This window comes from Suncus etruscus, chromosome 9, assembly GCF_024139225.1.
Source record: "Suncus etruscus isolate mSunEtr1 chromosome 9, mSunEtr1.pri.cur, whole genome shotgun sequence".
Taxonomy (NCBI): Eukaryota; Metazoa; Chordata; class Mammalia; order Eulipotyphla; family Soricidae; genus Suncus; species Suncus etruscus.
In genome coordinates this window covers 94,389,133-94,402,782 of record NC_064856.1, presented here as the reverse complement: position 1 = coordinate 94,402,782, position 13,650 = coordinate 94,389,133, and the positions used below count along the sequence as shown (strand labels likewise).

At 46.9% G+C, this 13,650-nt stretch overlaps 1 long non-coding RNA gene across 1 annotated transcript in view; it reads right to left on the bottom strand.

Moving 5' to 3' along the window:
* Window positions 1-13,650, bottom strand: part of LOC126017946 (uncharacterized) — a 109,226-nt gene that overhangs the window by 25,936 nt on the left and 69,640 nt on the right. The window contains exon 2 of the long non-coding RNA XR_007498903.1: window positions 4,426-4,557. This is a non-coding gene — a long non-coding RNA (uncharacterized LOC126017946). The remainder of the gene's footprint in view (window positions 1-4,425; window positions 4,558-13,650) is intronic.

Sequence of the window (13,650 nt, the reverse complement as noted above, 5' to 3'; positions counted from 1 at the left end):
TAAAAGAAATAAACAAGCAAATCACTGGCAGAAGAAAAGAAAAAAAATTGGTGGGAAAATAAAGGAATAACCCAGTGGGAGAAGAAAAGAATGGTGGCAGAAGGTCCCTGACATACTAGGATATTCAACTTGTGATGCTTCAAGCTCACAACTTTGGGGTGTGAGAATGACATGTGCAAACTACACTTTGGTTTTTTGTTTTGTTTTGTTTGTTTGTTTTTGGTCACATCTGGCAGCACTCAGGGGTTACCCCTGGCCCTATCGCTGTGCTATCTTTCCAGCCTTGCAAAGCACGCTTTGATTCATGAATCTTGCACTTTTCCAGGCTGGTCTGCAGGGTTCCATCCTAGCTTCTTTCCAGCCTCATCTGGTGGCCTCAAGGTCCCAGAACCCCCCAGTTAATCATGGGAGCTCAGTACTGTGACTCAAGAGCACCCTTCTGCCTGTCACCTCCAGTGCTGAAGTCAATAAATGATAAGAGCTCACTGACACTTTATTATCGCACAGACTTGGTGTTGGATGAGTGTGCTTGAAGGTAGATGTCAGGGCACGTTGAAGGGCGAGTGAGCGATTCAGATGTTTGGGAGGTGTGATCTTGCGCATTTTCGACTCCTGAGATCTTCAGCCTGAGATGGATTTATGCGGGTGTAGCCCTACTGTTAAGTGATGAAGACTGGAACTCATCGTGGAGTGGAGAAGCGGAGTTTGTCATCGGACAAACAGGGTGAGTCAGAGCTATAGAAGCCACAGGGAAGAGAGGCTGGGGCCAGCGGGGTGGGGCTTGAGATGTGGTTGACAGAAATCAAGCCAAGGACAGATCTGAAACTGTGTTTGGCCGCAACTGCTGGGAGGTAGTGTCAGAAACAGGGCTTCCCGTCGTTTTTGTGCAGACTGAATCTTTTTTTTTTTTTTTTCAAATGAAATTACCCACCGCACCGTAAATGCATAACAGAGCTGATGGGATTGGGGAAAGACACAGATATTGGGAGCTGCTGTGTCTGAAGAACCCCTGAATATCTCCAGTTCAGTCTTTCTTTCCAGAAGGGTCTGGGTGCTGGGGGTAGGGGGTGGGAGGTTCTCTGGGAGGCCACTCATTTTTTTCTGTTTCTTTCTTCTCCTCTTCCTCTTCCTCCTCATCCTCCTCACCCCTCTCCCTCCTCCCTTTTTTGGTGGGAGGGTACACCCCCCACCAGGGGTTATTCCTGGCTTTAGGGATCATAAGGGGGATTACCCCATGGTGGCCATACTCAGAGCAAGTGCCCTATCTACTGTGCTATCACTCCAGAGCCTCATGGGAGGCCATTTGGGGTCAATAAACCCTATAATAGATTCAGAAACTTGGCCCAGCAGTGAAGAATGTACTGTAAAGTGATCCAGACCACAACCCCCAACTTGACCCAAGTACCCACAAGAAGTAAGTGAGTGTGGGTGGGTCCAATATTCCTTCCTTCTTCCACAGAAAATCACGCCTGGGTTTTGGGATGGAGCACCAGCCTTCTAACATCTTTAGCCCCATTCCTATAACCCACATGGCCTAGTTTGACCAATCAGCATGTACTGGTTTTCCTCCTGACCCCAGTAATTTGTTGGTAGTGGTTGTGTGACTTTAGATCAGCCAGTAAGTTTCAAACCCAGAAACTATAGTATAATTCCTGGGGAGAAAGCAACTTTTCTTGTGTTGGCTTTGAAATGGGGTCACTCCGATGGTCAGCATCCCACTGCCAAGCTGGGAGAGAGTGCAGTGCCAGGGATTGAATGCCCCAGGATGGAAACAGAGGGCTCGGACAGGAGTTTTAGATTCAGCTCTGCCTCGGGTGCCAATAAACAGGTCCTGAATGGCCAATGCATTGGCAACCAATAAAAAGCTTAAAATATTGCCCTTCTTGTTAATTAGGCTTGAGTTGAGTGTTGGCTCTCAGCCCATGCCTTCTGCCTTACTTCAGCCCGGGCCTCTCAAAACACTGGTCTCTTCTATGGTCAGTCTTTGGCTCTTGCTTACCCTCATAGCAGATGAGCCAATGGGCCCCCTGGATTCCCAAGGCTGGGCACAGGCAAGCAGCCTGAGGGGGCTGGTACCCCAGTCTTTCCATCTGCCTGACTCCTCCTGCCATTGTTTCCTGACTGAATTAGAGAGACCCTCTGACCTTGGCTCAGATCCATTCACACTGCCCTTGAGGTTCACTGTCTGCTTTGTTGGCTGTCAAAGGCAGATGCTATACATGAACGAATGGGTCCAGGCAGTGGGAGGGAAGGTTTGGATCTCTAAAGTTCTGGAAGATGTTCTTGGACCTCTTACCTGCCCTTCTAAGTTTCAAAACCTCAAACTTAAAGTAGGGACCAGACTTATGACTTGTCTAAACCACACAAGTTTGTGAAACTGACCACAGCAATTCAGTGGGACTGGAACAACCTCTGATTCATGGCTGCTAGGGATGCAATATGGCACAACCATTCGGAAGGCACCCTGACAGCTTCTTAAAAAGTGACATATACCAGGATCAGATAGATAACACAGGAGCTAAGGTGCTAACCTAACATGTTCCCGATTAGAATCTCTAATTAGAATCTAACCTCTAGTTAGACTCTCTAGCACCTCACATGGTTCTCTGAGCACTGCCAGGAATTACTCCTGAGCACTGAGAGCTGAGAATAATCCCTGAGCATTGCTGGGTATGATTCCCCCATGTATAAACAAAACTACACAAGCTCCCACAATATAACTATTTGTTATGCACCTAGTTATTTGTCCAACGATTGAACGCATCTCCATACAAAAACAACCTGAATACATTTTCAGCAACTTTCTTCACAAGTGCCCCAGCTAAAAGCCATAAGGACATCATTCAGTAGGTGAGTGAAAAACACATGGTGGTCCAGCCTCTAAAATGGGACAGAGGAGCAAAGGGACTTCACAAATCCTGAAAAGGTATGGAGCCCCTTAAATGAAGGACGTTGATCTGAAGCAGGGAATTCTGGAAAAGGCAAAACCATGGATAGAAACAGAGAGATAAAGAAAAGTGGGAAGATGATAAAAAAAAAATACTAGGGAGATAAGAATTATCTCAGCTGGCAAGTCCCCTAATATTCTTACCCACTTCTTCCTTTGTAATAGGATTGTCATGGCCAGAACAATATTCCCAGCTTTCCTGGCAACTCAGCAATGCACACATATGTAAGGCATGAGAATGGGCTGTGCACCTTCTCCTCAGCAGATTTCCCCCTATGGCTGATCAGAGAGGAAAGACTGGGGGTGTGAATGTGGTACATCCTACAGACCAGCCCTGGAGGGGATTTCACAGGATATGAGGAATATGAGTCCTAATGTTTTTTGTGTAGAAGAATCCTTATTAGGCAAGAATTTTCTTTAGAGGTAAACTAATCTCTTATTTAAAGAACTGCTATGTCTGAGTTTTATACATATTCATTCATTCATTCATTCATTCATTCATCCCATACAGAACAACACCCATATTCTGAACATGGGACCTGCAAAGCCTGTCTTGAAGTTTGTTTATTTGTTTCTGGGCCTCACCCGATGGTGCTCAGAGGTTACTTCTGGCTTTGCACTCAGTAATCGCTCCTGGTAAACTCAGGGAACCATATGGGATGCTGGGGACTGAGCCCAGGTTAGCCACATGCAAGGCAAATGCCCTACCTGCTTTGCTATGCTCTAGCCCCTTGTCTTGAAGATTCTTTATGAAATAGGTAATACATATTCCTTCATTCATTCCTTCCAACAAGGAGTGGCCAGTGAGTGAGTGGCTGAGCAGAGATAGGGGTTGGGTTATGTAAACATAAGTCAGAAAGAGACCCCTACCCTCATGATCTCTCCCAGGAGACACCTGGTATATATATCTGTAGAAGAAATCTGGGAACAAAGTATGTTTCTTAGGTTCTGATTTTCTGGTCCATTTTAAAGCTTGTTTCTTTACACGACCTTCTTTATTTGATTTTCTTTTTCTTTCCATTTTTTGTGTTTGGGTCACACCCATTGGTATTCAGGGCTTATACCTGGCTCTACACTCAAGGATCATTCCAGGTGGACTTGAAGGGTCATATGAGATTTTAGGGACTGAACCCAGGTTGGCTGTGTACAAGGCTAGTTAATGCCCTACCTGCTGTTCTCTGGTTTCACGTACTTCACATGATCTTTTACCATCAAACAAATCCAAGAAGCCAGTGCTTCTTGGTATAGCCCACATGGAAGCAGAGGCATGGGAAGTTTGACCTGCCTTCCTAGAACCACACAGTTCAGAATTGGGGGTCCAGGATCTGCTTGATGGTAGAGACATAGCCATAGAGTTGTCCTGCTGAAGAAGGGACTCAGGGAAGCTCTGCAATCCAGAAGGCTGGGGTGCTCTACAGATGGAACTTATAGGTAACAACAGCAACCAACCATCATCCACCTGGCACTATGCTCCTTACCTGGGTGGCCCGTGTCAGAAAATCCAGCAAAGTGTTAACGCCAATGGTTCTAGAAATCACATGGAAGGGTTTAGGCTGTTCTGATGCCAATACAGGAGACTCTGATCACTGGGCTGCCAAGAAGAGGCCCACCTGTTGGAGGAAAGAAGAACCAGCCTTGAGTCACAGGTATGTCTAATAGATGACACCTGTTCAGGCTGCCCTCAGGAGGCAGAGTGACGAGGGAAGAGCATCACTCTCGCTCTCTCCAAGTCATACAGGCAGCAAAAATGACTTTCATGCATTGACAAAGCCCATGGCAGGACATTTGGCATATGGCAACCAGCCAGTAGATATGAAAGAGGAAACAAGGGGGAGGAAGGTGAGTGTGGCAGGAGCAGGTGGCAGATAGGGTGGGTGGCTACATTACATCCTTGGCAACTCTTCAGGCAATGTGTCTCCATGGCCTTGGTCCTTCTTTCTCTCTGTTCTCCCGTTCTCTCTCCTCTCTGACCCACCAGTGTATGTGTGTGTGTGTGTGTGACCTCTGGATTGACCCCTAACCCTACCTGTTTTCCACCCATGGGGGTGATCCTACTCTTCCTAATAAAGACCTCGGGACAGAGAGTTCTGCTTTTGACCCTAAAGCTGGCCTCTCTGCCTGCCAGTGCCCTTTGGCCTGCTTGCACATAGCTTGTGGTGGAAGTTCATGAACCTGTTTTATCTCCCTAACCTGGTGTGGATTATTTCCTGTGTCTGTGTTGCTTCCAGACCTGTGTTCCCCAATACTCCTGGGATTGGAGTATGAGGCTTCCACTATATAGATACTGACTCTCCTCCCGCCTAGGAGTCTTCCCTCACTATTCCAGGAAACAGGTGGCGTTGCACTGTACTTCTAGCTACATAAGGGCAACTCTTCCCACAGCAGTGAGTTCAGAGGAAGGGGCAGAGTGGAGTGGATGGAGATGTGAGGAAGGCAAATCAGGCAGAGACTTGGGTATGCAAAGCCATGAATGTGCCCAGGTGTGGGTGGGTATACACTAGATCATGAGCTTGAGCTGCAAGGGAGTGGGGACAAGATGTTTGATGGCTTTGACTGCTAGAATAGAGATGAGGCACTTTATCCAAAAGCATCGAGAAAGCGGGGCACAGAAGTTCATAGAGTAGAGCTAAAATACATGAAAAACACCCAAATGCCCAACTATGAATACATGGATCAATAAGTTGTGACCTAGACATACAATGAAATACTGTGCTGTTCTCAGAAAGAACAAAATCTTGCAATTTATCACAAAATGGATGAAACTAGAGGATATCATGATGAGTGAAGTCAATCAGAAGGAAAGGGACAGATCTCTTTCATATGTGGGGTTCACAGCAAGGGAGCCACAAAGAGGCAAAGGCCATACAATGGGAGAACTGATCCACACTACCGAGTCTGGGGGTGTGGGAGGCTGAAAGGGAGGTGTCTTGGGATCCTTGAAAGAGGGAGGTGGGTAGATTGATTATGGATGTAGTGTTGGAAGTCTGTGCATGGGGAGCCATCTTTAATAGGATTATAAATCACATAACCTCAATCGATAAAAAAAAAAAGGAAAAAAGACATCAACAAAAATATAGGAAAAGCAGTCTGGAGCTGGGTCAGGTGGAAAGAGATCAGAAAAAGATGGAGAAGCTGGGTAGGGTTTGGTGAGTGAGGTGGGTGTAGGCATGACAAAAGGGGCATGGTATAAATGTGTGGGCGTGGCATGAGGAATGATGTGGTGATGTGGAGGGCATGGCAGTGGGCATGGCAGGGGATTTGATACGGGCTTGGGAGAGGGTTAATGGCTGTATTATCCAGTGGTATTGGCTGGTATTCCAAGCTATGATACTGTAGAGGTAAACCACAGAACTTCACTGGGCCTCCGTTTCTCCTCCTCTAAAGCACATAAAGTCTCTCCATCAGTGCCAGGAATTGAGTCAGATAGCATGAGAAGCAGCTCTCTTAACCCAGGGACAATGCTTGATTAAAAAAAGAATCTCAGCAGTTGGGCCCACTCTGGTTCAGTCCCCAACACCACATATCAAACTATAGACCCTTATTTGATCCCCAGTACCTCAAATGGTCCCCTGAGCCTGCCAGGAGTAAACCCTAAGCACTGACAGGTGTGATAACCCTCCCCCCAAATTCAGTAATTTGTGGATTTTATGACTCAACCTGGTCCTTCCCCTGTGACACTGGTATTCAAGGTCATGTCACTGGGCAAATGACCCTGATGTCAGAGGTCACACAGTGAATTGGCAGAGTGGATGCCCAATCACAGAAGTGAGTGATGAGCAAATAAACCCGGAAAGACTCAGCACAGAGTCTTGATTTTAAAATATTGCTCAAGAAGGACTGCTTTACTAATTTCGCACCATGTGCTTATTAAACCTGAGCTATAAACGCGAACTAATAAGTAAAATGAGTTAAGTTAATGAAAAAAAAAATCAACCTTCAGGACAGATCCATATTACCTAATGGCAGTCCATAAACAGAAACATAAAAATTTAAAATGCCAGAATGAATTGCTGTGCCCAGCAGCAGCCACGGAAGCTGCCATTTCTCCGTCTGCAGAATAAAAGCTATTGATTTCAGCTTGGGTTCTCATCGCTCACGAGTGAGTCTTTGAGAAGTCATAACGGCGGGAATCATTTCCGATGGTTTACTAGCTGAGGAGCAGAGCTATTGAATTTAAATCGTCTCCGATTCCTAATTAGTACAAACCAGATCAGAAACCGAGGACGGCTGAGCCCCAAAGGCCCTCGGAGGGAGACTTGGAGTCAGCTCTCGACTTCACGGAACAGAGTAGAGGAGCAACTGGCTTGAGATCACACAGCAAGTCACAGTGGTGACATCTAAGCAAGAACCAGGGCTCTTGGTGCCCAGAGCATGAAGTGGTGGGACTGGGAAGACCTCAAAACCTCCAGTCATTTCCAGAACTTTCTCCCACAGTCCAGGGAAGCGACCTAGAAGTCAGGCTCCCTTCTAAGTAGAGCCAGCTCTCTGCTACAGAGTGGATACCTCTAGGGAGCTGCCAGGCTTCTGTGTCCACCCCCACTGTCCATCTCTGACCCAGCAAGATACCATACCATGCCCCAGAAAAGATCAACAGCTCTGTGTTCCAGGAAAAGCTGTGGGTTGTGAAAGTGGCATTGTAGGGGGTGTGTAGGGAAGGTTTCCTAACCCAGCTCTGTCACTGTCTCTGTCTCTGTCTCTGTCTCTGTCTGTCTCTCTGTCTCTCTGTCTCTCTCTCTCTCTCTCTCTCTCTCTCTCTCTCTCGCACACACACACACACACACACACACACACACACACACACACACACACTTGCATGTCACCGTCCCGCAGCACAGACCCAGACACTCACAGTGAGTGCATACATATGTGCTTATCTGTAAGTCAAGTCAGAAAGCAGATGTTTGTTTTGTTCTTTATTTTTGGTTTGGGACCCATGCCCAATGGGACTCAGGTCTTACTCCAGGCTCTGACCTTAGAGTTCACTCTTGGCCAGGCTTAGAGGACTCCAGGGGATTCCAGGGATTTAACCTGGGTTGACAATACTATCTATCACTTTAGCCAAATGTTCAATGACTATCTGAGCATTATTGTTGTGAAGGCCACACCCAGAGGTGCTAAGGAGTTACGCCTGGCTCTATGCTCAGGAATTACTCCTAACAGGCTCCAGGTGACCATATGGGATGCCAGGGATAGAACCCAGATCAGCTGCATTCAAGGCAAACGCCTTCCCTACTGTGTTACTGCTTCAGCCTGTTCCTGGGTGTTATTAATTGACACAATTAATACATACCTCACCCCTACATTATTACTTGGCAATTACCACACTCAAATGAAATATTTTATTGCTTAAGTTTGTTCATCGCCCCCTCCCCCTCTACACATACACTGGCTTTGTCAAAGAGCAGGTAGAAAGAGGAGTGAGTTTTCACCTTTTCTTTCCTTTGGGCTGATGTTTCCACCATCGAAACACACACACACACACACACACACACACACACACACACACAGAAGGGCACCCTCTCTATGGTGAAGCCACTCTCTTTTTTGTTTGGTTTTGGTTTTGGGTCACACCGGCAGCACTCGGGTTATTCCTGACTCTACACTCAGAAATCGCTCCTGGCAGACTCAGAGGACCATATGGGATGCCGGGATTCAAACCACTATCCTTCTGCATGCAAGGCAAACACCCTACCTCCATGCTATCTCTCTGGCCCCGGTGAAGCCACTCTCATCACTCATCACCCCAACTCTCTTCTCTCAGCTTTGCAACTTCCAAAAGAGGACCCCAAAACAAAGCAGGAGTTGAGGTCCAAGGAAAGTTCGGCGGGGGGGTGGGGACCTCTGCAGGTGGAAGGTAGCTTAGTTTAGTGTCTGATGATTTCTTCCTCAGTTGCCCTATGTGCCAGACACAGAGGACAAGACTGGAGGAGGGTTGGCATGAGAGAACAAGGCTGGTGCTTGGCATTGGCTGGCCCTTTAGTAGACATCAGGAATGAACCATGACTGCTGTGAATGACCCGGATATGGTTGTATGTGAACCCTCCTGATGAGTTTCTCAAGCATTCAGGTTTCGACATTCCTCACCCTGCCCCTCAAAGAGCTGAGTTTCATCATCTTTCTAGAAGCATTTACCTCCACTGCCCCTACATTATCACATCATGGAACCTCACTTCCATAATCCTCCCTAACTGGGACCAAAGTCTACAATGTTCCAGTCTCCACTGGGCCGAAACAGAGTTTCAGAGGTAAAGTTTGGAACAGGCCACATTCTCTTGCTTTTCAACCTTCTATGCTCCCCATGGTCTATGTAGCAGAGACAACCACCACCCCTGTATATCCTCACACTGTCCCTCAAAGAGCCGAGTTTCATCTGTCTAGAAACATTTCCCTCCACTGCCCCTTCATTATCACATCATGAACCGCACTTCCTTAATCTTCCCTGACTGGGACCAAAATTTACAATGTTCCAGTCTCCATTGGGCTCAAACACAGAGTTTCAGGAGTAGAGTTTGGAATAGGCCAGGGGTCTTCAAATTACGGCCTGCGGGCCACATGCGGCCCGCAGAGGAGTCTGATATGGCCCACCAGCAGTGAGTGCTGTTTGGTTGCCAAGATACCTGCCAGCATATACACTCAGTGTATATCCAAATATCAGGAACCATGCACTCAAAATGGTAACCATCCTTGGTAGCACTTATGCCTGTGAACAGACTTTTTCAAGAATGAAACATCTGAAATCTCCAACCAGATCAAGATTAACTGATGCCCACTTGCATCACTTGTTACGGCTGGCAGTGACAAATATGGAACCGGACATTGACCATCTCATTTGCCAAAAGCAGGCCCACAGTTCCCATTGAAATACTGGTGCGTGACTTGTTTATTTATAAATGGTTTTCATTTTATTTATATAAGATATGTGCAGTGTGAGTAGGAATTAGTAGCTCATATAGTCCAGCCCTCCAGCTCTCTAAGGGACCGTAATCCGACCCCCACTTTAAAAAGTTTGAAGACCCCTGGAATAGGCCATTCTCTTGCTCTTCAACCTTCTGGTGCTCTCCACAGTCTATATAGCAGAGATAATCACCACCCCTGCATGTTCGCTTTGGATTTGGTTTTGTGCTACCAGGGATCAAGCCCAGGGCTTCACAACATGCAAAGTGATTGCTCTAGCATAGATCCACATCAGTAACCACGGGTGGCCCCAAATTTGATCCTTGCTTTCTAGAATGCTTCACAACAAGAGCACCTATGTGTTGGCGGAGTTAAGGAACAAATGTAGAGTCAGGTCTGGAGGCACGCAGGCCCATCAAGGCGACTGTCTCAGTATTTCATGTGCCCGCAGAAGTCCTGTGACCTTGGCTTCATTTGGGAACCTGGTATTTCTCCATTACTGTTCCTTTCTAGACTGCCTCAACCCTTCCATATCTAACATAGCTGCATTTAAAATCTTGAGAATTCCACAGCCCATGTTAGCCTGAGCAAAGAGTGTCGGGAGCCTCAGCTATAGGGATTGTGTGAGGTGAACATTAAAGGAGCATCAATGGAAACAGATTCCAGCAGGGCAGGTACTCCGTAAAATACAGGAAGTTGTACATGTCTGTACATATGTACATGCATATGCATGTATGTGCCCATTTATGGAGTCGAGAACAAAGACTGCTATTTGATTTTTATTAAATCAGGGCCAGTGAGATGGTACAGTGGTTAAGGCATTTGCTTTGCAAATGTCTGATCTATGTTCGATCTCCAGCACTGCATGGTCCTGATCACTGCCAGGTCCATCCCCCAAATATAGAACTGGGAGCAATCCCTGAATAGCCACACCTCCTACACACAAAGAGGGATCATAACTCTGGGACTAAAGAAACTTGAAGCCTAACATAGATCATGCCATATGGGACTAGAACAAGAGCGTGAGGCTGAATTCCTGCGAGACATGAGTTTAGAGGCTGGGAGTGTAAGCATGGTATGCAAATGAGCAGACACTAGCTTGGCCACTGCACTTGGTCACAAGTCCCCCAAGACCAACCTTGCTCAGATGGGATCTCAGTTCTGCCCTACGATAGCCCCACCCTAGTGCCTGTCCCCACTCCACCACCCCCCAACAAGAGGACCAGAAGATGAAATGCAGAGATAGGGGTGTGAATGAGCATAATTAAGGTCATCCCTGGGCCAAGCTCTCTGTCCTCTTCTGCCATGTGGCATGGGGGACCACAGGCTGGAGAAGGTAGCCCTAAAGAAGAAAGAGCTGGGAATGACCTGGTAGCAACTTCCCAGACCTTACCCATCAGAAATCTGGGATGCTATCCCTCTCAATAGCCTTCTGGCTGAACTCCCGAAGCTAATTATGAGTTGACTCTGTGACTCATCCAGGCCGAGATGGGAAGTGTACCAGTGGAGAACAGGAATTTAATTTACCTGTTCGTTTGCTTTCTGAACCGCAACTCTTTGCCAAGTCTAAATAGTCCCACCTGGGGGCAAGAACAAATGCGGGAAATCTAGATGTGACCCTGTGATCCTGAAGCCAAAACCTCAGATCCCAACTGGCCTCTCGATCTAAAAGGATGAAGAGGGCTGGTCTCCAGGGCACCTCTACCCACTCACTGTGTGTGTGTGTGTGTGTGTGTGTGTGTGTGTGTGTGTGTGTGTGTGTGTGTGTGTGTGTGTGTGTGTGTGTGTGTGTGTGGTGGGGGCAAAGTAGCCCCATGTTTCATGGCAGAAATGAACTGGAGCAGGTCCAGGGGTACCACCCCTTCTCTACCCCCATGAGCTTTCATCCTTCTTTGTCAAAAGCAACCCCATGCAGGTGCTCCTTGGTGAGATGGACTCCTCTGAGTCTTTCCCAAGTGAGTCATCAATCTAGCCCCTGGGGACAGTGATCTCCAATATGTCCATTATAAAGATGGGGAAAATGAGGCTCAAAATGGTGAGCATCTCAAAGGAGCATCTCAAAGCATTTTTTACTCCATTCCAAGGAACTGATATGAGACACATGGATGGAGTTACTCAATGCCCACTCACATCTAAATGGAGAAGAAGGAAGTTCTGTATCTCTCCCTTTGTACCAGGTCATTGCTTAGCTGTTCCCCCTTCTGGGGGGCACCACGCACTGGACAGAAAGCTCTCTGGGTTTTAGCGGATGATCAATGATTTAAGCAACCTCAGCCCCAACACACCAAGTCTGATTCCCTATTTCTACACAATGCTTGGGGCTCCTGGACCGGTAAAACCTTGACTGAGTGATGGCATCTTGCTCCGTGGGGCATCTCCATTTCCAGTTATTCTGTGTCAGGAAATCCCAGAGGCTTTCACCTGCCAGGTGCTCTTCCTGTCTTCCCCTGCCAGTACCAGCCAGAAAGGATGGTGGCATCCATGGAACACATAGTCATTGGATCCCTGAGATAATAATGTTGGGGAGTGAAGACAGAAATGGAATCAGGAAGACTGGAGGCAGCCCAAGCTGGGAATGATAGCTGTCATCTCTGGACACATCATTTCTTGTGCTGAGCTTCTGCTTCTGGTTTCCCATCTATAAAATGGATACCCTTAGGCACAGGGCCTACAGAGAGAGAATCAGGCTGGAAGTATCTTCTAAATGAAAGAAATGATACACACTTACATTGCTGGCATTAAAAATAATCCCAAACACTGGAGGGTGCCAATCTTTTCAATGTGCTCTTGGAAGCTCTTTGGAATGAGATGAAATGTGGATTCATTAAAAACGACAAGATATTCACTTCAAAGGGAACAAGGTGGCACATTAGGAAACTCCTATTCCAGCAAAGGCAGAGACAAGGATGTCCTGATTCTTCTTCACTGACTGGCCTACTGAATTCCTCTAACCCTGGGGCAAGGAGACATGGTTAGGTCAGGGCTGATGATGTCCTTACAATGAGAGGTGATGGCCATCAGGCCATCAGAGTACCAGGCCCAGGGTGAAGAAACTCTTAGTAAGCACCAAGATCCTCCCTCTCAAACTATGCTCGGGTGCCAGTAACAGCACCAAGCAGCAAACAGAAGGCTGGGAGAGGTGTTCGTGATCCATCTGTCTGACTAAGGACTAATATCCAGACTATGGAAAGATCTCCTACAAATCAAGAGGAAAAAATAATAAAGAAACCTAATTAAAACTGGGTAAGAGAGATGAACAGTTTCCCCAAAGCAAATGGAAATGTACGCAGCAGCATTTGTGACAGGCAATGAAACATCACTACTAAGCCAACCAGCTGGTCCCAAACACAGATGACATCAAGTATGGATGAGGAAGTGGACCACCAGAATATCTGTGTACCGTCAGCAGGCCTGTCTATAGCATAACCCTTCTGTTGAGCATTGTGTCCTAAGGCTACCTACACCAGCTCTATGACAATTCAGCACATTGTTTCAGTTTACATACCCAAGAAATAATGCCTGTATCTGCCCATGAAAAGATGTAACTGTTCACAAGTACCCAAAACAAGGAAAAGACAACCACTAAACTGTAGACTGCCCTGTAGGAAGTCAAGGATCATGTAACAGTGGGGTTATTCTTTGAGAAATGTGTCAGTCGGCCATTTCACCGCTAAAGGAACATGAGATTGTGATGGCCTCAATGGCAGAGCCTCCTCCAAGCCCAGACTGCCTTTATTCGAACCGCCATCCTCTCTGTGGTCTGCCGACAGAACAGGACCTTATTATATTGCCTGAGACTGTGTTCGTAC